The sequence below is a fragment of the Bos taurus genome, chromosome X, assembly GCF_002263795.3.
Source record: "Bos taurus isolate L1 Dominette 01449 registration number 42190680 breed Hereford chromosome X, ARS-UCD2.0, whole genome shotgun sequence".
NCBI lineage: Eukaryota > Metazoa > Chordata > Mammalia > Artiodactyla > Bovidae > Bos > Bos taurus.
In genome coordinates, this window is record NC_037357.1 from 3,345,477 (window position 1) to 3,371,290 (window position 25,814).

Sequence of the window (25,814 nt, forward strand, 5' to 3'; positions counted from 1 at the left end):
TATCAATATTTAGGTATAAACTTAACAAAGCAGGTACAGGATTTGTATGCTGAAAATTACAAAACATTAATGAAAGAACTTGAGATTGACTGTGTTCATGGACTGGAAGATTAAACATACTAAAGATGTCGGTTCTCCCCAGATTGATTTATAGGTTAATGAAGTCTCTATCAGAACCCCTGCAAGGATTTTTGTAGACAGAGATAGGCTTATTATAAAATTTATGTGGAAGAAATTCCCTGATTGCCTAGTGGTTAGGGTTCCGTGCTTTTACTGCTGTGACCCGGGTTCAGTACCTGACCAGGGTACTGAGATCCCACAAGCCACTCTGTGCAACACCCCCCGCCAAATTATATGAAATAGCAAAGGACCTAGAGTAGCTAAAAAAGATTTTTATAAAGAGCAAACTTTTATAAAGCATAAACCAATGTAAAGGCTTACAATATAGCTACACTAATTAAGCCAGTATGATAACACAGATAAATGGAACAGAATAGAGAACCCAGAAACACATCCACACTAATTTGTTCAATTGATTTTTGAAAGTTATCAAATCAGTTCAGTGGAGGAAGGATAGCCTTTTAAACAAATAGTGCAGGAGCAATTGACATCCATGGGCAAAATAAGTGAATTTTGACCTAAACATCACACTGTATATAAAGACTAATTCAACAAGGATCACAGACTTAAAGTGTAAAACTATGAAACTTGTAGAACAAAAGCCACAGGAGAAAATCTTCATGGTCTAGGGCTCAACAAAGTGTTCTTAGACTCGATAACCACAAACATGATCCATAAAAGGAAAAACTATTAATCATATTTCATCAAAATAATGAAGTTTGTTCTATGAAAGATCCTATTAATATGAGCTACAAACTAGAGAAATTATTTGCAAAGTACATATCTGAAAATTATTTTATTTCTTTATTTTTTGGAGGCTAATTACAGTATTGTATTGGTTTTGCCATACATTGACATGAATCTGCCATGGGTGCACATGTGTTCTCCATCCTGAACCCCCCTCCCACCTCCCTCCCCATCCCATCCCTCTGGGTCATCCCAGTGCACCCTGTATCATGCATCAAACCTGGACTGGCGATCCATTTCACATATGATAATATACATGTTTCAATGCCATTCTCCCAAACCATCCCACCCTCGCCCTCTCCCACAGAGTCCAAAAGACTGTTCTATACATCTGTGACAAGGATTTTTATCCAGAATATATAAAGAACTCTGAAAACTCAAACAATCCTGTTAGAAAATGGACAGAAGATATAAACAAACTTTTCACTAAAGAGGATATACAGATGACACATAACGCATGAAAAGATATTCAACATCATTAGTCATCAGGAAAGTGCAAATCACAGCCACAGTCTGATATTACTACACACCTATCACTTCAGTTCAGTTACTCAGTCGTGTCCGACTCTTTGCGATCCCATGGACTGCAGCATGCCAGGCTTCCCTGTCCATCACCAATTCCCAAAGCTTGCTCAAACTCATGTCCATTGAGTCAGTGATGCCATCCAACCATCTCATCCTCTGTTGTCCCCTTCTCCTCCTGCCCCCAATCCCTCCCAGCATCAGGGTCTTTTCCAATGAGTCAGTTCTTCGCATGAGGTGGCCAAAGTACTGGAGTTTCAGCTTCAGCATTAGTCCTTTCAATGAATATTCAGGACCAATTTCCTTTAGGATGGACTGGTTGGATCTCCTTGCAGTCTAAGGGAATCTCAAGAGTCTTCTCCAACACCACAATTCAAAAGCATCAATTCTTCAATGCTCAGCTTTCTTTATAGTCCAACTCTCACATCCATACATGACCACTGGAAAAACCATAGCTTTGACACACCTATCAGAACAGCTAAAATAAAAAATATTGATACCAAATGCTGGAGAGGATGCAGAGAAACTGGATCATTCATATGTGTATTCTTCAACATATTAATGTTTAAATTAACTGTAGGACATATGTGCCATGGAATCTCAGCAATAAAAAGAAATAGGGTATCCGTTCATGTAATAACTTGGATGAATACGTCTTAAAGAGTTATATACTGTATGATTGTTTATATAATACTAATGAAATGACAAACTGTATAGTGATGGAGGACAGTTAGTGGGTGCCACAGGGGTTAGAAAATGGGGTAGATAGAAGGTAAGTATGAATGCACAGGGAGCAGCTGGAAGGATCCTTGTGATCGTACAGTTCTGACCTTATTGGTTGATTCATGAACCTACACATGTGATAGAATTGCAAACAACTCAATCCACAGACATATACAAACAAATGATTACAGGTAAAGCTGGGGATATCTAGGCAGGATCAATGGTTCATGGGCAGTATTGGTGCCATGGTTGTGGTATTGTACTACCGTTTTATTAGCTGTTCCCACTTTGGGAAACTGGGTAAAGTATGCATGGTGTATCACTGCATGATTTCTTACAATTGCATGTGACTCTACAATGATCTCAAAATACAAAGTTCAATTAAAAAAACAAAAACAAAAACAATTGGGGCCTTGAATATTTCTCCAGAAGCTGAACTATGGAATCTGGCTCATTTGCGGGCATGAAACTAGTTGGCCATCTGACTACAGAGTAGATAGTTATGAAGAACAGTAACTCCCCCAACTTGGGGATACAGTCCCTTTGGGAGCCTGTAATAATCCAAAGAGGTATTGTTCACCTTCTGGAAATTCTCAATGACCAAATGTAATTGAAAATCACTTTCATGAAATAACAAACATTTGCTATATAAATCTTCATCTTGGAGAACCACACTAGAAAATCAAAATAGGGTATCTCTAACCTCTCCATACCCTAGCCCTTCCAAAACAGGAATCACCAGCCTGATCATTCTTCATACAGTCAATGTCTGAGATCTGAATGGGCCTGTTAAGTCTGTATAGTGAACAGCTGTCACCCCTAACCCTGGGCAACCAGAAGGCTCAGACCATTGAGAAACGCTGAGGGGGAATGAGAAGCTGTGGACGATTGGCTGCAAACCCCATTCCATTGCTCGGCCAAGGGCTCCAAACGGATACGCCACCTTAAGATTCAACATCTTCCTTAAGAGGAGCTTAGAGGGTTTTTATGATCTTTTCCTAAAAGCTCTTTTCCTGCTTGTTCTTCAGACCTGGAACATCTTGAACTTATCACTTGCTTTGATCAAAGAGAAACCTCATTTCACAGAGGACTAAACAAACAGTGGGGAAAGCACATTTCCCCTTAATAGTAGTTTTTTTTTTTTCTTTAGTGACTCAAATTTAATCTTGGCAACATTGGCTTTTTTTTTTTTTAAAGTCCTCACAAATTTTTTGTCTGCAAAAGAGATCATTTGGAAGTTTGCTTTGGTTTTATGATTTAATATCTAAATTACTAAATTGGCCAGGTTAAAAACCTTGACCTTCCGTAAGGTTTTAGGTTCTGAGGCAAGAATACTGGAGTGGGTAACCATTCACTTCTCCATGGGATCTTCCCGACCCAAGGATCGAACCTGGGTCTCCTGCATTGCAGGCAGATTCTTTACTATCTGAGCCACCAGGGAAACGCCTATATCAGGATTCCCCCCAAACTCCCTCATGCTGCCCCTTTGTAGTTACACCCCCCCCAAACCCTGGCAACCACTGATGTGTTTCCCATCACTGTAGTTTTCTCTCTTTGAGAAAGTCATAGAACTGGAATCATACAGTAGAGAACTTTAAAACTGGCTTCTCTCAGCATCATGTCTTCAGGATTCATCACATTGGTGTATCTATCAGTAGTTCATTTAAGATCCTTTTTTACTTAAGAATTACTCCCCAATTTCATTAGTTTTCTAAGCAGGCTTTGTAGTAGTGTAGCAACAGAATAATCTATATGCAATGAAATCACCTTTGGTAAAATGACTGACAGTTACTAAGGTTTTTCTTATCCAGTTCTTCATCCGTTTCTGCTGATAAAAAAAGCAGAAGAGGCAAGAAGTAGATAATAATTTCTAAACAAGCATCATAGAGTTCTAAAACCAGCAAGCAGCACCCTTGACTGCCTGAACTGTTCTCAAACCACTTCTCTCACCACTTGAGAAACCTACCAGGACAGCAGTGGCCCTCTAGACACATGCCTCCTGCGCAGAAGCCTTCCTGTTGATTCTCGAGCCAGCTTCACACAGAAGAATGAGTACAATTGTCTAGAAAGTCACATCCCCACCACCACCCATCCACGGATCCCACCCATACCCCCTGATGACACCCACATCCCCTGCAGTGAAATCATGGAGTTTCAACCACTGGACCGTCAGGGAAGTCCCTAAGGTGACTTTTTAAGGAATTCTTGAACTGCCCTCCTGAGGAACCCCAAATGTCTTTTACTAAAGATTTGTCATAGCAGAAACTTCTACCATTAGAATCACTCATTTAGGCTAAGGAGTTCCAGAAGACCTCTCTTTAAAAAATGCAAACATGTCACATAGGAGGATATCCCGTTATGAAGTTGGGCCCTGAAGGGCTGAAACAAAACCTTCTGATCTGAGGCAGAGGCCAGATTTGGAGTGGAGCTCAGTGCTAAGACCTGGGACCCCAGCTTAAATTAGAGGTGAGGTCAGATGACTCTACAGGGCCAAGTGGCAGTGGTGTAACAAGCAGGACTTTATGAGGCCTTCCCAGGAGAGCTCTTCCCCCATGTCCTCTGCTTTAGCTCCTCTCTGAAGTACCTAGATGATAGGATTTGATGCAGATTTCCTCAGTTGTTTTGCAGATGTGAAAGTTCAGTTCAGTCGCTCAGTCGTGTCCGACTCTTTGCGACTCCGTGAATCGCAGCACACCAGGCCTCCCTGTCCATCACCAACTCCCGGAGTTTACTCAAACTCATGTCCATCGAGTCAGTGATGCCATCCAGCCATCTCATCCTCTGTCGTCCCCTTCTCCTCCTGCCCCCAATCCCTCCCAGCACCAGAGTCTTTTCCAATGAGTCAACTCTTCACATGAGGTGGCCAAAGTAGTGGAGTTTCAGCTTTAGCATCAGTCCTTCCAATGAACACCCAGAACTGATCTCCTTTAGAATAGACTGGTTGGATCTCCTTGCAGTCCAAGGGACTCTCAAAGTCTTCCCCAACACCACAGTTCAAAAGCATCAATTCTTCGGCACTCAGCTTTCTTCACAGTCCAACTCTCATCCATACATGAGCACTGGAAAAACCATAGCCTTGACTAGATGGACCTTTGTTGGCAAAGTAATGTCTCTGCTTTTGAATATGCTATCTAGATTGTTCATAACTTTCCTTCCAAGGAGTAAGCGTCTTTTAATTTCATGGCTGCAGCCACCATCTACAGTGATTTTGGAGCCCCCCAAAATAAAGTCTGACACTGTTTCCACTGTTTCCCCATCTATTTCCCATGAAGTGATGGGACCACATGACATGATCTTCGTTTTCTGAATGTTGAGCTTTAGGCCAACTTTTTCAGTCTCCTCTTTCACCTTCATCAAGAGGCTTTTTAGTTCCTCTTCACTTTCTGCCATAAGGGTGGTGTCATCTGCATATCTGAAGTTATTTATATTTCTCCCAGCAATCTTGATTCCAGCTTGTGCTTCTTCCAGCCCAGCGTTTCTCATGATGTACTCTGCATATCAGTTAAATAAGCAGGGTGACAATATACAGCCTTGACGTACTCCTTTTCACACAGATGTGAAAACCCCCCACCAAATTGAAAATGTTAAGTACTTGATGATCAGGAACACATAGCCCCAGGCCTCCCGGAGCCTAAGGACTTAACCCCTGTGACACTATCCTCTTCCCTAGCCATCAGAGAATCCTGTGTGAGTTGATCACATACCTGTGGACCCTGTGCCCCACCTGACTTTTTAAAAGTGCTTTGTAGAAACCCTTCAGAGAGCTCAAGGCTTTTTCGAGCAGGAGCCACCCGCCCCCTGGCATGGCCCTGCAGTAAACCTTTCCCTATTCCAAACTCCACCTTTTCAGTTTGTTTAACCTCACTGTCAGGTGCACGAACTTGCATTAACAGCAGGAGACACTGGGACCCAGGGAAGTGGGCTGAAAAGGGGTGGGGAGAATGTGTCAAAAGAGGCAGTGGGACACGCTAAGAACAAACATTGCCTGTGTCCTCAGTACAGCCAGGTCATGCCCTGGTGGCCCCACTCTGGAGTCAGATCGCTAGATGCTGTGTTTGCTTCTGTCTTATCTATCTACTAAGTCAATATGAGGTCGAAGCTCTGAAACCCAATTCAATAAGAGTGTTTATGAATCCAGTGTACTTAGCCAGTGTGAAGGAGGAAGCCACCTTCCGACTGCAGGAGGGCTTTCCTTTTTTATTCAGTTTCCCTTTCTTTTGTGTTTATAGTCTTTTCTCCTTCTCCCCAAAGGCACGTCACTCTGAAAGTCCTGCTTGTATTAATAAAAGCAACTCGATGGCCAAGTATCAGAGACTCTAGGTGGAGGGTAAACCAACTCATTTCCTGTGAGGGAGGGAACTCAGCCTCGAGTGGTCAGACTTACCCCGAACTGAGGGCAGTAGGACGACCCTTGCACACCCATTTAGCAAGCCAGGGCCCCCTTAGCCTGGGGTTAGCTGGGGCCTTGGTCTTCTTCACCACTGTTATTTTACAACCTCTTGCTCCACGCAGACACGTACAACTAATGAAGTAACTGTTGGCACGTCTGCCAGTAACACAGCTCATTTCTGTTGATTAGTCATAGACCAACAATCAGTAAATTGGTAGATTGCACTTGAGCTGACACATTTTCAATCTAACGGTTCATAAAACAGAGGGCCACTTATTTTATGTATATATAAGTGGCTCTTAGTGCATCAAAAGGATGTTTAAAACAACAAAGGAATAGTCAAAAGTGCAGTTTATCATCTTGGTAACATTCAACGGCAGCCCTTGGTTAAATAAGCAAAGCAGCACACAGGCAGAGGGTGGAAGCGCTGGGGCAAGCGCAGGCTCCTTCCTAAGGGCTTCTGGCCATGGCACCTAGGGCTCTAGGCAGGTGTGCTGAGGGGCTGCCCAGGGAGCAGGAGAACTGAGTTGCAAGATGGTTCAAACCTTTGCAAAGAAAGAATCGCAGAGACAGTGCTTTCTGAGAAAGAGCAGAAATAAAGTAGACCTAGGAAGCTAGTTGGGCGTCCCTGGTGACTCAGTGGTAAAGAATCCGCCTGCCAATGCAGGAGGTGCGGGTTCAACCCCTGGGTCAGGATGATCTTCTGGAGACTAAAATTGCAATCCACTCCAGCATTCTTGCCTGGGAAATCGCATGGACAGAGAAGCCTGGCGGGCTACAGTACACGGGGTCTCAAAGAGTCAGACATGACTTAGCTACTCAACAGCAGGAAGCTAGTTAAGTGTTTGAGACCCAAATGCCAATGGAAAAAGCTCTGCATCTTTAGAGCTGATGCAGTTTGAGCCTTTCATGTTGAGGCATGAACATTTACAGCTGGGCCACAATCTCCCCTACATTTCTGTTCATCTGATTTTCAATTTCAGTTGTTCATTCTCTATACCCAGCCCCACTGTGGGACTGCGCACTAATTATCTCATGGTGGTGATACCATCTGCTGAAAAGGCTGGCAGCTGAGCCATTACCATCTCCCTGCCTCTACCTGCCCTGGTACATGAACCAGAAGGCAGTGTACTGTCCCCTGTGCCCTACTCAGGGGACTGACTCAGCCTCACAGATTGAAGCAGAAACTGAGAACTTGACCCATTCTCCAGACTGGAGCCTTTGCCTATGATGTTTAATACTGAAGTTGGGGGACTCAGCCTGTGTGGTGAAATATTTGGCTAAACTACCTTCCTGTGTGGGTCCATGCACCTGTGATTGATTCATGGGCCTAGGTCTGATCTACATGAACAAGGGAATTTCTTGACCACCACTTTTACCTCTCTCCCTGGCCACCTGGACACAATTAAAAGCCATCTGGTCACAAGAGGGTTGAGGGTGTAGACAAGACTGAATAATCCTATCCTTGACCCTGGGAAAAGAACTGAAAGGATCTGATGTATACACAAATCAGTTGTACCATCTTTTTGTAGAAATGGCAGCATGATCTTTCTTTGTAATCCCACTCAAAGTATTTTTAAACTTCAGACTAGGAGTGAGGAATCCAGGCGTTGACACTGGTAAATTGTTGCAAGCAGGCAGCATGGAAGAAGGTGGACAGGGCATACAGTCCCTAGTCTAATCTCCCCCTGCCCATGAAGTTCTGAAAGTTTGGTGAGAATAGTTGGTGAGTTAGAATAATAATTAAGCATATATTCTTTTATATATGTTAAAATACTCTTAATGCTTATGACAACTGTGAGGGATGTTACAGAGAGAGGAACATGTTCACTGTCTCCTCAAAAGTTAGCAGGGACAGGGAATAAGTCTTGATTTTTTTAAGTTATTCTTTATTTTTACTTATTTTTAATTTTATTTTTATTGGAGTAGAAAATCTTGATTTGACCAGAGAAAAAAGGTGGTTTGTTTTCCCCTTTTGAGCCATTGATTTGATCTCCAGGGAACACAGCCTTACTGTTGCAAGGCTGGGCACGGACATTAGTAGCAAGAAGCCAATCACATTTTTTTCCTTTTGACTCTCCTTTTCTTTTACTGATCATATTTTGTGATTGTTCAGGTTCCTTGGATTTTTTCCCCTGTTATCATTAGCTTGTAAAAGAATGTAGTCAGCTTCCCCCATTTGTATGAATGTAGGAGAATATTAATACAGCTACAAGAAGAGCAGAGATAAGCCAGAAGTCAAAGAATCAGAGTGTTCCAGCCAGAGGAGCCAGAGAAACAACTGAGACCAGCCCTTCACTTGTTTATGTGTTTTTTGTTGTTGTTGTTGTTGTTTTTATTTTGTTTTGTTTTGTTTTTTTTGCCGCTCTTCCCTCATAGCTCAGTTGGTAAAGAAACTGCCTGCAATGCAGGAGACCTGCGTTCAATCCCTGGGTTGGGAAGATCCCTTGGAGAAGGGAAAGGCTACCTACTCCAGTATTCTGGCCTGGAGAATTCCACGAACTGTATAGTCCATGGGGTTGCAAATAATGGGACACGACTGAGCGACTCACTTTCACTTTCACTGTTCAGTATGTGGGATCTCAGTTCCCCTTCCAGGGATTGACCCCCTGCAGTGGTAGCTCAGAGTCTTAACCACTGGACCGCCAGGGAAGTCCCAGCCCTTCACTTTCACCATGGGGAAACAGAGACCCCGAGAGGGAAGGTGGGTCATAATTCCCCTTTCTGTCCTCTTTCTGGAATGTGATATATGATTTTAGTGCTCCATACTTTCCTTTCTGATGATAATTTGTAAAAGTTATTATTAGGCACTCCTGGGGCACAAAGCCAATTAGGTTAAGGAGTGGTACAGAGCTGTATGATGGTAGGGAACCTAGACCCAAAGTAAACATTCCCCCTGGACCATCAGATCTGGAGTTGGCGCTCGTTTGTGTTGTGTTGGCATTCCCCTAGGTACTAGGTACTGTCCTTGGCCTGATTGTCTTCTGTTGGGTTGGCCAAAAGTTTCATTTGGGTTTTCTGTAAAATGTTACTGCAGTTCTTAGGCTGTTCTACCTGTCTCAGCGGATAACTCATCCCTTCTCTAGTTCAACACCCACCTTGTCACCTGTCCATCTCTTTACAAATCTCTGCTCTTCCCTTATACCCTGCTGTACTTGTAACCGCAACAAAACCTCTGTTTTGTTTGAATAAAAACAAGCAAAAATCTTTTCAACCTATGTCTCCCTGCCCTCCAAGCCTTGCCAGCCAAGCCTCTTGAAAGAATGGTTTGTATTTGATGTTCTAAGTCCTTCCCTTTCATTCACCCCAGTGCCAAACTCAACGGGCACCTTTTAAGTCTTTATTTTACAGGATCTTGCTCTGCAGCATTTCTCACTGTATTTGTCTGCCTGAAACTCTTTTTCCTGACTTTTCTTCTCTGGATTCTTCTACTCCTCTGTCCCTCAAGGATCTTAATCGATAGTAGTTATATCTTGGGTTCATACCCAGCTTACATCTCCTTTACTGCAGTACTTCCCAAACCCATAATCTCTCAGGAAGGGATGGTAAAGCCCCCGACACAGTCAATAGGTCTAGTGATGGCTCTCTAATGGGAGGTGGATACCATACCTGTGGGAGTCCGTTCTTTCTCCCCCAGAATGCAGTGAGATAAAGGAAGCAGACGGCAGGGAACTCGGGTGAGGGGTCACACCGACTCAGAGGCTGACCCTATGGTTGTGATTGTGTGAGTGGATGAGTGACTAGAAGGCACTTCCGGGCAGAGGAGGCAGCGTGAGAAATAAAGGCACTCTGCCTGAGAAACAGGGAAGAGATCCCGAAACAGGGAGGGGTACAGAGGAGCAGACAGAGTAGCAGAGGGGGAAGCATGGTGAGAGGAACAGGAGGGAGATGGGACTGAGGAGAGGAAGCATGGGAGAGGGCACCCAGGGGAGTTTTGACTCTCTGTGAGGGGCTGTGGTGCTGGCTGCACTACATTTCCACGTGACTTCCTGGATCCTTGTAATGACTCTCTCTTTTCACTACCTTATTTTAGTGGGGTTTTGTTTCTTGCCACTTTTATCCTAAGGTACCTCTTCTTTTGTGGTGTTGGAGAAGACTCTTGAGAGTCCCTTGGACTGCAAGAAGATCAAATCAGTCAATCCTAAAGGAAATCAACCCTGAAAATTCATTGGAAGGACTGATGCTGAAGCTGAAGCTCAAGCTTCAATACTTTGGCCACCTGATGTGAAGAGCCAACTCACTGGAAAAGACCCTGATGCTGGGAAAGATTGAAGGCAGGAGGAGAAGGGGACGACAGAAGACGAAATGGTTGGATGGCAACACCGACTCAATAGGCATGAACTTGGACAAACTCCGGGAGATAGTGGAGGATAGAGGAGCCTGGCGTGCTGGGATCCATGAGGTCTCAAAGAATCAGACATGACTTAGCGATTGAACAACAACAATCTCTTCTTCCACCACTTCCTCAACCTCACCCTGAGTGATCTCCTCCACTCTTTTTTCAGTTTAAAATGTTTTTATTTGATGCATATAGTTTTTTTCTTTTTAAAAAAGCATACCAAAGGCTTATACAAAAAAAAAAAAGGCTTATACAAAGTGATAAGCAGAAGACCCTATGCCCACCCCTTTCATGCTTCCCAAAAGCAATCTCTCTTTGAAGTATTCCTTATGGTGTTTACCTCAGTCATTGAAAAGAATATGATTATCCCACTGTTTCTTTGTTTTTTTTCCAGTAAAATATACATTGCACAGATTTACCATTTCGACTATTTTATGTGTACAGTGGCATTAAGCACAGTTGTGTTGTGGTACAGTCATCACCACAAGCCATCTACAGAAGTTTTTCATTCTCTCAAACTGAACTTCTGTATCCAGTAAACAATAACTTCTCATTCCCTTCCTGCCCAGCCCCTGGTAATGACTCTTCTAGGTCATGTCACTATAAATTTTATTCTAGGTACATCATATAAATGGAATCATACAATATTTGTCCTCTATTGTCACACTTATTTCACTTAGCAAATGTCTTCCAGGGTTGTCTATGTTGTCATATATATCAGAATTTCATTCCTTTTTAAAGGTTGAAACATATTCTATTTTGTACACATACAACATCATATTTTATTTATCTTTTCATTCATTGATGGACATTTGATCTATTTCCATCTTTGGCTATTATGAATGTGCTGCTGTGAACTCAAGTGTATAATATCTGTTTGAGCCTCTGCTATCATTTTTTTGGGATATATATATATCTCCAGAAATGGAATTATTGGATCATATGGTAATTCAGTGTTTGCTTTTCTGAGGAGCACTGTGTTGTTTTCCACATTCTACTGTTTTCTTATCAAACACTTTTTAAACATCATTTACTGATTTTGTGTTATGGTAGCTGAAGATCCATCCACTCTTGAAGTATTCTCTAGGCCTTGTGTGCTGATGACTTTCCATCTATATTTCCAACCCTCACTTTCCCTTGAGCTTCAGGCTTATATTATCCAAATGCTTGCTGGACATCTCCATGTGGATGTTAAGCTCAGCGTATGCAGAGCATAATTAAAATGCTTGCCCCTGGTCCTTCCCAGACTTTCTCTTCCTCTGGTTATTATACTGCCCCTTCATCAGTGAATGTCACTAATGTCTACCTAATAACTCAAACAAGAAACCTGTAGAGGGGTGGGAAGGGGTGGGTGGGAGGGAGATTCAAGAAGTAGGGGATATATGTATACTAATAGCTGATTTACTTTGTTGTAAGGCATAAACTAACACAACATTGTAAAGCAATTATCCTTCAATAATAATAATAACAAAGAAACTTGGAGGTTATCACAAATTGTTCCTGGACCTTACCATCCAATGGCTCGCCAAGACTTCCAGATTTTACCTCTGAAATATTTCTAAACTCCGTTCTCTTTTCTTCTTACTCACTGTCACTGCCCTAGTTGAGATCTTCATCATCTATTGATTGAACCACTTGCAGCAGCCTCCTCCTAACTTGTCTCCCTGCCTCCATTCTTGCCCTCATTTAATTCTATTGCAGACTGACCTAGGCCAATTTAGCCTCTAGCACCATCAGGTACTTTTCAGTGAATATCAGTAGTTTCCAATGTCTAGAATTATCTGTGGGTTGTAGTCTTCATCCCTCAGGGCCTCCATACCGGCTGGTATGTTCCACTGAAAACAGGACTTCGACCCAATTCTGCCAAGCATACATTTATTAGCAGTTGGGCATAGTCCTACAACCTGTCCTCATAAGCTCCAGGAAGCCCCACGCAGGAAAGGTTCATTTGAAGCACATTTAGCAATTCTCCAGCAATATCATTTTAGCTAAACTTCTGGTCAAATCAGGCAGCAGACTCATCCATCAAGTGTCAGGAGCCAGGACCGAATGGATTTCTAGACCTAGAATGTCACTCTGGAAGTACCAGTGTTTTAGGCCCCCTTGATGCAAGGGCAGACAAAAGCAACAGTCCATAAATCTGGAACACTATTTATTTAACAAGTGAAAGTTTATTTCTACCATCCTGTATGTAATGAGCAAACCCTCTAGTGTAGATTTAGGTAGAGTGGTTGAAGCTTTCCAGTAGCTGCTTCTGGAGCATGAACTCATAATTAGAGCCCTTCAGATGCAAACTAAGCACTGCTAGAATGTGTTCCTCTTTGAGGTGCTTCAGACAGTAACTGTCCTTAGAATTTATCTATATGTTCATGTATATGTATAGGGGTGTGTGTATCTTGCATTGTCTGTGCTGAGGTTTTTGTTGTTTTGTTTTTTGGCTGCATGGCATGTGGGATCTTATTTCGCCAACCAAGGATCAAACCTACAGCCCCTGCAGTGGAAGCGAAGTCTTAACCTCTGGATCACCAGGGAAGTCCCTGTGCTGAGTCAAGGTAAATTTCAGGCTATATAACAAATCTATCCTCCCCATGGACATCTGTCCATATTGTTCCCCTGCATAAAACCCTTCCCTTTCATGGTTCCCTGTTGTCTATAAAATCAAGTCCAAACTCTTTCAAGTGACATGCAAGGCCTTGCCAGACAACCCCCTACCACTTTCTTTTCTGTACTTTACACTCTAGTCTAGAATTACCAAGTCACTTGTAGTGAAGCCCCACCCATGATGCTCTCCCCACCTGCCTAGCCCACCTTTGCTCTTTCCTTCACCTGGCTTATACTCACTCACCCTCTATGACTCAATTCAGGCAATTAACCCTTTAAAGAAGTCTTCCCTGGAACCTGATGGAGTTAAGCACAGAGCTGGACACAACTGAAGCAACTTAGCATGCACGCATGCATTTAACATTTGAATAGCACTTACATATGCCAGGAACTATTCTAAGCACTTTTCAACCTCAAAACAACTCTGTGAATTAGGTTCTATTATTATCCCTCTTTTTAGATAAGGAAACTGAGGCAGATGAAGGTTTAACTTGTCCAAGTTCACATAATTGATGAGTGGCAAGTCACACTTCAAACCCAGGCTGTCTGGCTGCAGAGTCTGTGTGTATAGAAATCCATAAGCGATGCTCTGTGTTTTCATAGCACCATATACATACCTCTATCTCAGCATTTAGTATAGTAGTTTGAAGTTCCTTCTTTGAGTATGTGCCTGCGGCTTTGCCATCAGGACCTTAAAGCTTAATAGTCTCTGAAGTATGGTGTAGGGTTAGATCATGAAGTTTGGAATTAGCCATACCTGGGGTTGAGTCCCACCTCTGCTCTGTACTAAGCTGTCTAACCTTACTCAACCTTTCCATGCTTCCTTTTCCTTATCTGTAAAGTGAGAATAAGAATACCTCATGGGGCAATGGAAAAACTGAAATGAGATGATATGTCTAAAGCACCTAGCACAGGGTCTGACATAGCTTTAAAAAAAAAAAAAGAAAAACTCTTGGTAATGCTTGACTATTACAAATAGTTATTATCTCCACATCTCTAGCAACTGGCACAGTGCCTGAAAAACAAACATTTGAGAAATACTTGTTGAACTGAACTATTATGGAAATCAGTAGACTGACATAGATATCTGAAGTATATCTTGTGTGTACGACTTCAGAATTGCTCCCCTGTAGTTAAAACAGGATGTGCCGTCTCACTTTGCTAGGGAACTTATGAGTTTTACCTCCAAAGGATAGATAGCCCTGGAACTCTCCAGGTATATAATGAACAAGCGTATCATTCTGGTCCTTGCAACCATTAGTTTTATTGTAGCTGAAGCTCAAATAGGATAGCTCATCACCTTGAAGTGAGTCTTGTTATCCTAAGTCATCTCATCATCTTTCAAACTGAAAAGAGAACTCCATTTCATTTCCTTTTCTTAGAAAAGGCTTCAGGACTTCCCTGATGGTCCAGTAGATAAGAATCTGCCTGCCAACGCAGGGGACGTGGATTTGATCTCTGGTCCTGGAAGATCCCACATGCTGCAGGGCAACTAAGCGCAAGCACTTCAACTAGTGAAGCCTGCATGCTCTAGAGCCCATGTTCTGTAACAAGAGAAGCCACCGCAATGAGAAGCCCGCACACCACAACTAGAGAAAGCCTGCGTGCAGCAATGAAAACCCAGTACAGCTAAAAAATTAAAATGAAAAAGACCAAGAGATTCAGAACTCCCCAGGGCTATCCATTCTTATCAAATCTCTGACCTTTTGGGGTTCTGAAATTCCTATGTAAATTTCCTTCCCAGTATCCCAGAGATTTGAATTGTTGATGAAAAAATTCAATAGTCAATCTATGAACAGAATGGAAATTTTTTAAAAATTTATTTTATTTTTAAACTTTACATAATTGTATTAGTTTTGCCAAATATCAAAAAGAATGGAAATTTTTAAGCCAACCTGAAGATTATAACCTGGGAGACAATCTCTCTCAAAGAACTCAGAACTGTTCTGCCAATTAGAGATCAAAGAACAGTTATATCCATTTTTGAGACAAAGGGTTATACATCAGATATTGATGGTTTACATAATTCAGATGTGTACCTATAAAGTACTGGGTTACTGTGACCCCTTACAGTGTTAAAAAGGAATATTATCCCCTAAAGGAGTTATCAAGTAATATGTCATCATGACCCCTTACAAGATGAAGAAGGAATGTTGGTCTCCTAAAAAGTGATTTTGCCAGCATTAAGACAGAATATTATCTCCTAAAGGAGTTATCCAGTAATATGTCATCATGACCTCTTTCAAGATTAAGAAAGAATGTTGGTCTCCTTAGAAGTGATCTTGCCCACACCGGGAGAACATTGTTCTTTACGGTTGAACAGGTATTTCTGTCACTGGGGAGATCTGGTTGGTGCATAATGCACACTAGATGTGAGGGAGGAGGTCAGAAGGCAGAGAAAAATTTTATGTTTATGCTTTTCTTTACTTGCCTTAAAATGTGAATTTTTATTTCATCAGTATTAATCCTGGTCATAACCTAAAATCTTACAGTTTGATTAAAGCTCTGATTGTTACGCTATCATTTTTCTCTTTTTTAGAAGAACCTCACCCATTAACACAAAAAATGTGCAACTAACTGAGGATTCTGGATGCTTAGATGCTAAAGGAATAATGCCTGGAGTGTGGGTTTGGTCAGGGCAGGCTGCCCGAAGAAGGTCTCCAGGCAGATGGTGAAGAGTTGGTAGATTTCTGATGGCAGGGGCTTCCCAAGTTGAGGAAAAGGCGTTGGGCATGAGTCAGAGACCATAGAGCGTGTAATAAACTAGAGGTGAGGCTAGCAGTTTTATGCTTAGAGCAAAACCTGGGATTCCCCTCTCTTTTTCTGTCCAGATGATCAGAAATAAATCCTGGAGGGTCCAGAAACACAGAGATCAGAAATGTTCATCTCTAGAAAAGTGCACTGGGCCAGACATGAGGAGATGTGGTCTCTCATTCTGGTTCTACCACCAGTTTGTCCCATAATGGCGGGCAGGTCATATATACCCATTTTAGACCATTTTCTTGACAGTTAATTAGAGATAGATATGTAATCAGACTATCACACAGAGCTGGTGGGAGGATTCAGTGGAAACTTACAAATATCCATCAGATATAAGTTACTGAGATACTATTATGAAAATGTAGATACCACAGGAAGAGAGACCACTTTCAGCCTTGCAATCTTGCATGTTATTGAATAATAAATGCCAGCTGCTCAGAGACTCCAAGAAATAGGTGTCAGGTGCACTGAAGATAAAGGATTCTTTTTAACAAATGAAGAAACCAAAGTTCAGAGAGGTTAAATCACTCCTCAGTTATTGAGCAGGAACTGTGCTAAAGCCAAATGTGAACTACTTCACTGCTTTGTTTTCAGAGCCTGAAAACCTAGTTGGATTCCTTTGGCAGGCCCTTTAAGAGGGAGAATTGGTGGGAATTTCAGGAATAGTGGAGAACTAATGAGGGCAGTATTTTGGAGGTTGGCAGCTGATCTCAGATACAGGTAGCTTAATCTTTTTGTGTGCCTTAATCCACTCTGACCCCTAGAACTAGAGGTTCATAGACCTCTAGTACGTATGACGGAGAAGGCAGTGGCAACCCACTCCAGTACTCTTGCCTGGAAAACCCCATGGATGGAGGAGCCTGGTGTGCTGCAGTCCATGGGGTTGCTAAGAGTCGGGCAGGACTGAATGACTTCGCGTTCACTTTTCCCTGTCATTCATTGGAGAAGGAAATGGCAACCCACTCCAGTGTTCTTGCCTGGAGAATCCCAGGGACAGGGGATCCTGGTGGGCAGCCGTCTATGGGGTCACACAGTCGGACACGACTGAAGTGACTTAGCAGCAGCAGCAGTATGTATGAACTATGTATCACTCCTTTTGAGCCTCACTTGGAAGAAGGAACCGGCAGTTGATAACACTGAAAAGAGTGGCAATATCCTTTTAAATCAGTAAGTATTTCTGAAGTGAGGACTGGGCAGAGAGAAAGCAAGTGAAAGGAAAGCGAGCTGGCGTGGAGAAGATCTGCACTCCAGTGGATCAATGTGCAGAGTGGGAATTCAGGTCTATACAAGAGAGCGTGTCCATGGCACTAGTGGTGAGAGGGAGAAAGACAGAGACATCTTCATTATCTTCCAAAACAGAGTTGTACAGTTCTGGAAGACCTTCGGGCCACTCCATGAAGACACTGGTATAGATCCTCTTTCCATTCTCTCTGGCCTCTTTAGCCAACACTCAACATGAATATCATGAGAGGTTGCTGACTGTCTTTCTAGAAACATATTTAACCAGTTTCTTCATGCTATTTCAAAATCTGAAAGTAGAAATTCTAAACTTTATAACCATCTAAAAAGGAATTTAGGGCAATCTTATGACATTGTTGTGGAGGTTCCAGGCTTCCTCTTGTAATGCATGGAAGGTTTTAAAGCAACTGTTCTCTTTGACTAGCTCAAAAAATCCTCTTTCCTCCATCTCCTGTTTTTTAAGATTTTTTTTATGTGGACCATTTTTATAGTCTTCCTGAGCACCACAATGAAAAGCAGCCCCTGCTCACCACAACTAGAGAAAGCCTGAGCACAGCAATGAAAACCCAGTGCAACCAAAAATAAAAATAAATAAATTATCTTTTAAAAAAAGATTGGGAAAGTCCAGAGGAACTGGCAGTGAAAATATAAGCCAGTCATGGGTATATCATGACAATGGCAGTAGCAAGTACAAAGACCCTAAGGTGGGCTTCACTGATGCATGTTTTCCAGATGTGGCCTCAGTGAGGACTCCACCACACTGAGAAACTGGTAGCATTAGCCCAAGGTTTCTTGGTGGCTCAGTCAGTAAAGAATCTGCCTGCAATATGGAAGACCTGGGTTCAGTCCCTGGGTTGGAAAGATCCCCTGGAGGAAGGCATGGCAACCCACTCCAGTATTCTTGCCTGGAGAATCCCCATGGACAGAGGAGCCTAGCAGGCTACAGTCCATAGGGTTGCAAAGAGTTGGACACAACTGAGCACAGCACACAATATTGCTTCTGTTTTATGTTCTTTGGGTTTTTTGGATGGAAGGCATGTGGGATCTTCACTCCCCATCTAGGGATTGAACCTGCACCTGCTGCACCACTGGGGAAGTCCCTCTCCATCTCCTTGAATCTAGTCTGCACATCTGAGAGAATTCTGATTATACTTTACATGACATTGGCATCTGCTCCTATCACTTCATGGCAAATAGAAGGGGAAAAGGTGGAAGCAGTGACAGATTTTGTTTTGTTGGGCTCCAATCACTGCAGACGGTGACTGCAGCCATGAAATTAAAGGATGCTTGCTCCCTTGGAAGGAAAGCTATGAGATAGCTAGACAAGGTATTAGAAAGCAGAGACATCACTTTGCTGACAAAAGTCCGTGTAGTCAAAGCTATGGTTTTTCCAGTAGTGTACAGATGTGAGAGTTGGGCCGTAAAGAAGGTTGAGTGCCAAAGAATTGATACTTTCGAATTGTGTTGCTGAAGACTCTTGAGAGTCCTTTGGACAACAAGATCAAACCAGTCAATCCTAAAGGAAATCAACCCTGAATATTCACTGGAAGGACTGATGCTGAAGCTGAAGCTCCAATACTTTGGCCACCTGATGTAAAGAACTGACTCATTGGAAAAGACCCTGATGCTGGGAAAGACTGAGGGTGGGAGGAGAATGGGACGACAGAGAATGAGATGGTTGGATGGCATCACCAACTCTATAGACATAAGTCTGAGTAAACTCCAGGAGTTGGTGATAGACATGGAGGCCTGGCGTGCTGCAGTCCATGGGGTCTCAAAAAGTAGGACACAACTTAGGGACTGAGCCACAACAACACTGGTGCACCATAACACTGGTGCCCAAGGGCCATTCCCATAGCAAAATCCCACCTTTTACACCTGTGTTAAATGAAGGGGTTGGTGGAAGTTCAAATCCATCTTAACATATGACTTTAATCGGAGACTGAAGATGACCCCTTGTTAATAATTTGGCATATGAATCATTTAAAAAACAAAACACTTTTGTTGTGGTGAAGATAGGTGCTAGAATTCACCCTCATCACCTCATCCTGAACATACATTTTACATAAAATTACTCAGATTTTCTAACAAGTTTAATAGTATGCTGTTATAACATAATTGCAATATTATACCAGAAGTATTATCAATGCTAAGTACTCTCCAATTTAGAATACATGAATAAATTCTCTAAAACTCTTGGGAAGAGTATCCATTTTCCCAGCTAAATAATCTTTAAGTTCAAAAGGTAAAAGAAATATTTCTTCTTATATGGAAAATGGATATATATGGGAGTAGAGTTTTGATAAGCATTTGTGAATTCCCTGCTGGTAGATTTAAAAACCTCCTTGGCAAGCTCAGGTCAGTGCTCTTTGATGACTTAGAGGGGTGGGATGGGGGTGGGTAGGAGGGAGGCTGAAGAGGGAGGGGATATATGTATACTTATAGCTGATTCACGGTGTTGTATAGCAGAAACTAACACAACATTGTAAAGCAATTATCCCCTAATTAAAATTTTTTAAAAATGCCTCCTTGGTGACCTCATGGCAACTAGGGATACTATGCCCATTTCTACCTAGGGGCCAAAGTAGAGTGTCTGAAGAATTATGTATCCATTAAGGTAACATTAATTTTGTCGTTTCAACATACAGCATCCAAGGTCACCCTGGATGCTGATAACCAGCCAATAGGTGGGAAAAACAGAAAGAGTAGAGAAGGGAGGTGAGCTTTTTAGAGTGGCCTGAATGTCACCCACACCCCTTCTACCAGCATTCCATTGGCAAGGACTTGTCAGGAAGGCCCCACCTAAATGCAAAGGAAACTGAGAAATGGTAGTTCTTGTCTGTGGAGCCACTTCCCAGTCACATCTCAGGAATGATGGAAGGACAATATAGATATTTGGAGGCTACCTAAGTGACTTTGTCGAAGTTGTACTGTGGTAGTAACTAAGTTCTTACCTCAACTCCAAACTCTGCTTTGTAATGCCGGCAGTAAGGCACTACGAGCCACATTTCTGCTTTGTTGGCCAACTGTATGTTGTTGTTGTTGTTCAGTTGCTCAGTTGTGTCTGACTCTTTGAGACCTCATGGATGCCAGGCTTCCTTGTCAATCACTATCTCCCAGAGTTTGTTTAAATTCATGCCCATTGAGTCCATGATGCCATCCAACCATCTCATCCTCTGTCGCCCCCTTCTCCTCCTGCCCTCAATGTTTCCCCGCATCAGGGTCTTTTCAAATGAGTCAGCTCTTCACATCAGGTGGCCAAAGTATTGGAGCTTCAGCTTGAGCATCAGTCCTTCCAATGACTATTCAGGACTGATTCCCTCTAGGATGGACTGGATTGGATCTCCTTGCAGTCCAAGGGACTCTCAAGAGTCTTCTCCAACACCACAGTTCAAAAGCATCGATTCTTCAGCGCTCAGTCTTCTTTATGGTCCAACTCTCACATCCCTTCTTGACTACTGGAAAAACTGTAGCTTTGTTAGGTTCTGCCAATAGGGGGCAGTAGAAGGAGACCGCAGAGCTGGAGAAGGTAGAGACTTCCTGCCTATTTGCTTGCGGTGGATTTTCCTGTCTGTGGTTCCTGTACCACTGCAGCCTTGTGTGTTCACCCTGCAAACAGCAGTGCCTTCCTGTAGCGTCAGCTGAATCTGGTTGCAGTTTTTCCAACACTTGGAAGAATCTGCCTCATCATGTCTGCTCAGAGACACTACCAACAATCTGTCCCCCCTCTTCAGAAGTCTTGGTTCCAGCAACACAGGCACCTTCCTCCAAATTCAGACATCTTGGCATCAGTTGGCAAGTACCCCCTTTTCAGAAGCCTGAGGTTTAGCTCCAGGGAGCCCCTCTCCCAAGTTCTAGTAATTACAAACTCTTCTCTTCCCACACCCCTGAAGCTCCAGGGTGATAGCTGCTCCCTGCAGTTTTTACCTTTGTGGCACCTTAGAGGAACACTATCCAATAGAAAAATAATGTGAATGCTAGTTTTTAATTTTCTAGTGGCCACGTTAAAAAAGTTTTTTAAAATGGTGAAATTAATTTTAATGATGTATCGTGTATATCAATCTGATCTGCTTTCATTTCAGTATATGATCACTGTAAAATTATTAATGAGATATTTTTATATGAAGTTTTTGAAATCTGGTGTGTCTTTTATACTTACAGCACATTTCAATGTGGAGGATAAATTTCACCAGGAATATTTGATCTATACTTAGATTTCATAAAATTTACAGTTGAAAATATAGATTCACCAAATCAAGTTGTTCCAAACATAGGTCAAAGTTTTCTAATAATTTAATTGAGTATCAATTTGTAATTTTTATTTGGAAATAACTGTGCCTCTACTTAATTGTATTGTGCCAATTAATTGTCTTGTTTTGACAATGACTCTAATTATGGAAAATATTACTGATGAGGGACGCTAGATGGTCAGTATATGCAACCTCTCTGTAGTATTTTCTGTTTTTTTTTTTTTTTTTTGCAATTTCTTGTGAAGGCACAGTTGAGTTTTAAGAGTTCTTGACATATTCTGTATACAAATCCTTTGTTAGAGATGTGATTTACTAATATATTTTCCCAGTCCATAGCTTGTCTTTTTATCTTCCTAACAGGGTATTTCACAGAGCAAAGTTTTTCATTCTGAGGAAGTTCAATGTATTGATTTTTTTCCTTTTGTATATTGTGCTTTTAGTGTCATGTGTAAGAAGTCTTCGCCTAATGCTAGGTCATGAATATTTTCTGCTATGTTTTCTTCTAAAATTATATAATTTTATATTTAAATCTGTGACCCAGTTTGAGTCAATTTATATGTAAGGTATGAGGTTTAGGTCTAGTCTTCTTATTATATTTAATACCTTTGCCTATGGATGTCCATAAAAGAAAGATTGAAGCAGGAGGAAAAGGGGGTGACAGAAGATGAAATGGTTGGATGGCATCATTGACTCAATGGACACGAGTTTGAGTAAACTCTGGGAAGTCCCTGTAATACACCTTAAAATCAGGTAGTGTAAACCATCTGAATGTGTTCTTTCCTCAAAGTTGCTTTGACAGTTCTCAGTCATTTCCATTTACATATGAATTTTCAAATCAACTTGTCATTTTCTATAAAAGTTCCTATTGGGAATTTGAAAGGGATTGTATTAAATCTGTAAATCAATATGGGAAGAATTGTTGTCTGAACAATATTGAGTCTTCTGACCCATGAATAGGTATAAATCACTTTTTAGATTTTCTTTAGTTTCTCCCATCAAAGCTTTATCGTTTTCAGCATACAAGTTTTGTACATCTTTTCTTGCCCAAATGCTTTGACCAAAACCTTTCAGTTCAGTTCAGTTCAGTCGCTCAGTCGTGTCCGGCTGTTTGCGACCCCATGAATCGCAGCATGCTAGACCTCCCTGTCCATCACCAACTCCCAGAGTTCACTGAGACTCACGTCCATCGAGTCAGTGATGCCATCCAGCCATCTCATCCTCTGTCGTCCCCTTCTCCTCCTGCCCCCAATCCCTCCCAGCATCAGAGATTTTTCCAATGAGTCAACTCTTCGCATGAGGTGGCCAAAGTACTGGAGTTTCAGCTTTAGCATCATTCCTTCCAAAGAAATCCCAGGGCTGATCTCCCTCAGAATGGACTGGTTGGATCTCCTTGCAGTCCAAGGGACTCTCAAGAGTCTTCTCCAACACCACAGTTCAAAAGCATCAATTCTTCGGCGCTCAGCCTTCTTCACAGTCCAACTCTCACATCCATACATGACCACAGGAAAAACCATAGCCTTGACTAGATGGACCTTTGTTGGCAAAGTAATGTCTCTGCTTTTTAATATGCTGTTTAAGTTGGTCATAACTTTTCTTCCAAGGAGTAAGCGTCTTTTAATTTCATGCCTGCAGTCACCATTTGCAATGATTTGGGGGCCCAAAAAAATAAAGTCTGACACTGTTTCCACTGTTCCCCCATCTATTTCCCATGAAGTGATGGGACCAGATGACATGATCTTCCTTTTCTGAATGTTGAGCTTTAAGCCAATTTTTTCACTCTCCTCTTTCACCTTCATCAAGAGGCTTTTTAGTTCCTCTTCACTTTCTGCCGTAAGGGTGGTGTCATCTGCATATCTGAGGTTATTGATATTTCTCCCAGCAATCTTGATTCCAGCTTGTGCTTCTTCTAGCCCAGCATTTCTCATGGTGTACTCTGCATATAAGTTAAATAAGCAGGGTGACAATATACAGCCTTGACGAACTCCTTTTTCTATTTGGAACCAGAACCTTTAGTCAGTGCTAATATAAACAGTGAGAATGGACATCTTGATTTATTACTGATCTTCTTATAGAGGAAGAACTCAGTCTTTCAACATTAAGTATGATGTTAGGTATAGGTTCTTCATAGATGCTCTTTATCAGGTTGATGAAGTTCCTTTCTATTGCTAGCTTGCTGAGAGTTATTATCAGTAATGGATGAAAGAGCTGAGAAATGGAGGCTTTAGACCTCACCCTACCTTAGTCAGAGTTGTTCTGTTTTATGTTTTAAGTGTGGATTTTCTCTGTGAAATGTGTTTACAAAATGAATTCAACTCCTAGTAAGAGAAAAATGTTTGAATAACACTACCTTATACAATAGGCAAATGTATTAGTCAGGCAAATTCTATTAGTCCAGAAAAATAGAACCAATAAGATAGATAGATATGTGTGTGTGTATAATATAATATAATGAAGAATTGGTTCACAATATTATGGAAGTAAGAAGTCACAAGATCTGCTGTCTGCAAACTGGAGGCTCAGGAAAGCCAGTGGTATAATTCTTAGAAAATGGATGAAGTCCAGTCCAAGTCCGAAGGCCTGAGAACCAGGGAAGCCAGTGCTGTAAATCTCAGTACAAGGGCAGAAGATCAATGTCCCAGCTCAGGCAAGCATACAAGAAGCAAAAGGGATGAATGTCTCCTTCTACCTGGTGTTCTATTCAGGCCCTTGATGGATTTGATGATGCCCACATTGGGGAGGGCAGTCTACTTTCCTGAGTCCACCAATTCAAATGTTAATCTCATCCAGAAACACCCTCATAGACACACCCCAAAATGATGTTTAATCTGAGTACCCCTTAGGTCAGTCAAGTTTACACATAAATTAAATCATCACAGTAAGTTATTGGAAAATTGAATATAGATTTTTAAAATTTCAGGATGCTAGGGGCTGGTGCACAGGGATGACCCAGAGGGATGGTACGGGGAGGGAGGTGGGAGGGGGGTTCAGGATGGGGAACACGTGTACACCCGTGGTGGATTCATGTTGATGTATGGCAAAACCAATACAATATTGTAAAGTAATTAGCCTCCAGTTTAAATAAATTTATATTTAAAAATAATAATACATTTTCCAATGAACTAGGAACACATAGGGAAATCTTTTGAAAGACTATTCCTACATCCTTTGTAAAATCTAAAGGATTCTGAGGCCATGCTTGAAAATGCAGGTTCTGGGAATTCCCTGGTGATCCAGTGGTTAGGACTGTGTACTTTCACTGCCTAAGGCATGGGTTCAGTCCTGGGTTGGGGAACTAAGATCTTGCAAGAAGTGTGGTACGGCCAAAACAAACAAACAAAAGCCAACAAAAAACCCCACTGATTCTCAGCCTCTTAAGTAGAGTTCTAAGACTGAGAGGGAACTTTCCAGAGAAGATTGCTCTCACCTTCCACCCCCAGGAATGGTAGTGCTAGAGAGAAGATGTGGCAAGTCTAGAGAAGACATCTCTCACTGTTCTATATCTTACCAACAAGACAGAAGTTCTGCACAGCCTTGGAGTCCCTTGGGATCACAGACTGCTTGAGGGCAGGAACTGTATTACGTTCTTTTCTGTAGCTCCTCCAGCTGTCTCTCACAGTTCTTTAAACATCTCATGTGCTCAATGGATAAATGGTACATGAGCAAATACTTTTTTCCATCCTACCATCTCTTGCCCCTTCGTTTTTAAGCTCACTGGGCCCAGCTCCAGACAGACCTGTGAAACAGATCAAGTTTGCCTCTGGTGCCCTTTGCTGAGCAGGTGGTCCTGTCTCCTGAGTGCCCATTGTGTCCTCTGACTCACCATGGTTTCACTCTCAAATCCCAGAAAGGCCTGTTCTTCCTAGGCAGCATCGCATACCTCACCTGAGCTTCCTCATTATGTGTTCCTTATCTTGCATTCTTCAAAGGTTTCACAAAATTAGGGTTAGGCCACCTGGCCAATGAGCATTACAGAGAAGAGAGCCTTCAAACTCTTGCCTCAACATGCAACTTGGGTATCCATAGTACTTTCCTCCATCTCTCATCTTCTTTAAGCACTGAGCCCACCCATGGTGAGCAGTACTTACCCACCTCCTAAGCCCCCTTTTCTCTCTCTGAGGACAGT

The 25,814-nt window shown here is 42.1% G+C and overlaps 1 long non-coding RNA gene across 7 annotated transcripts in view; it reads left to right on the forward strand.

Annotated features, from left to right (window-relative positions):
* The window catches only part of LOC101904382 (uncharacterized), a 90,504-nt gene that overhangs the window by 48,159 nt on the left and 16,531 nt on the right, over window positions 1-25,814 (forward strand). For 5 of the 7 annotated variants that reach the window (XR_003033436.2, XR_009493526.1, XR_009493523.1 and 2 more), the window contains exon 9: window positions 13,316-13,393. This is a non-coding gene — a long non-coding RNA (uncharacterized lncRNA). Of the gene's footprint in view, window positions 1-10,568; window positions 13,394-14,824; window positions 24,638-25,814 lie in introns of those variants that run through there. The other 2 variants (XR_009493525.1, XR_009493522.1) reach the window with 2 other exon arrangements.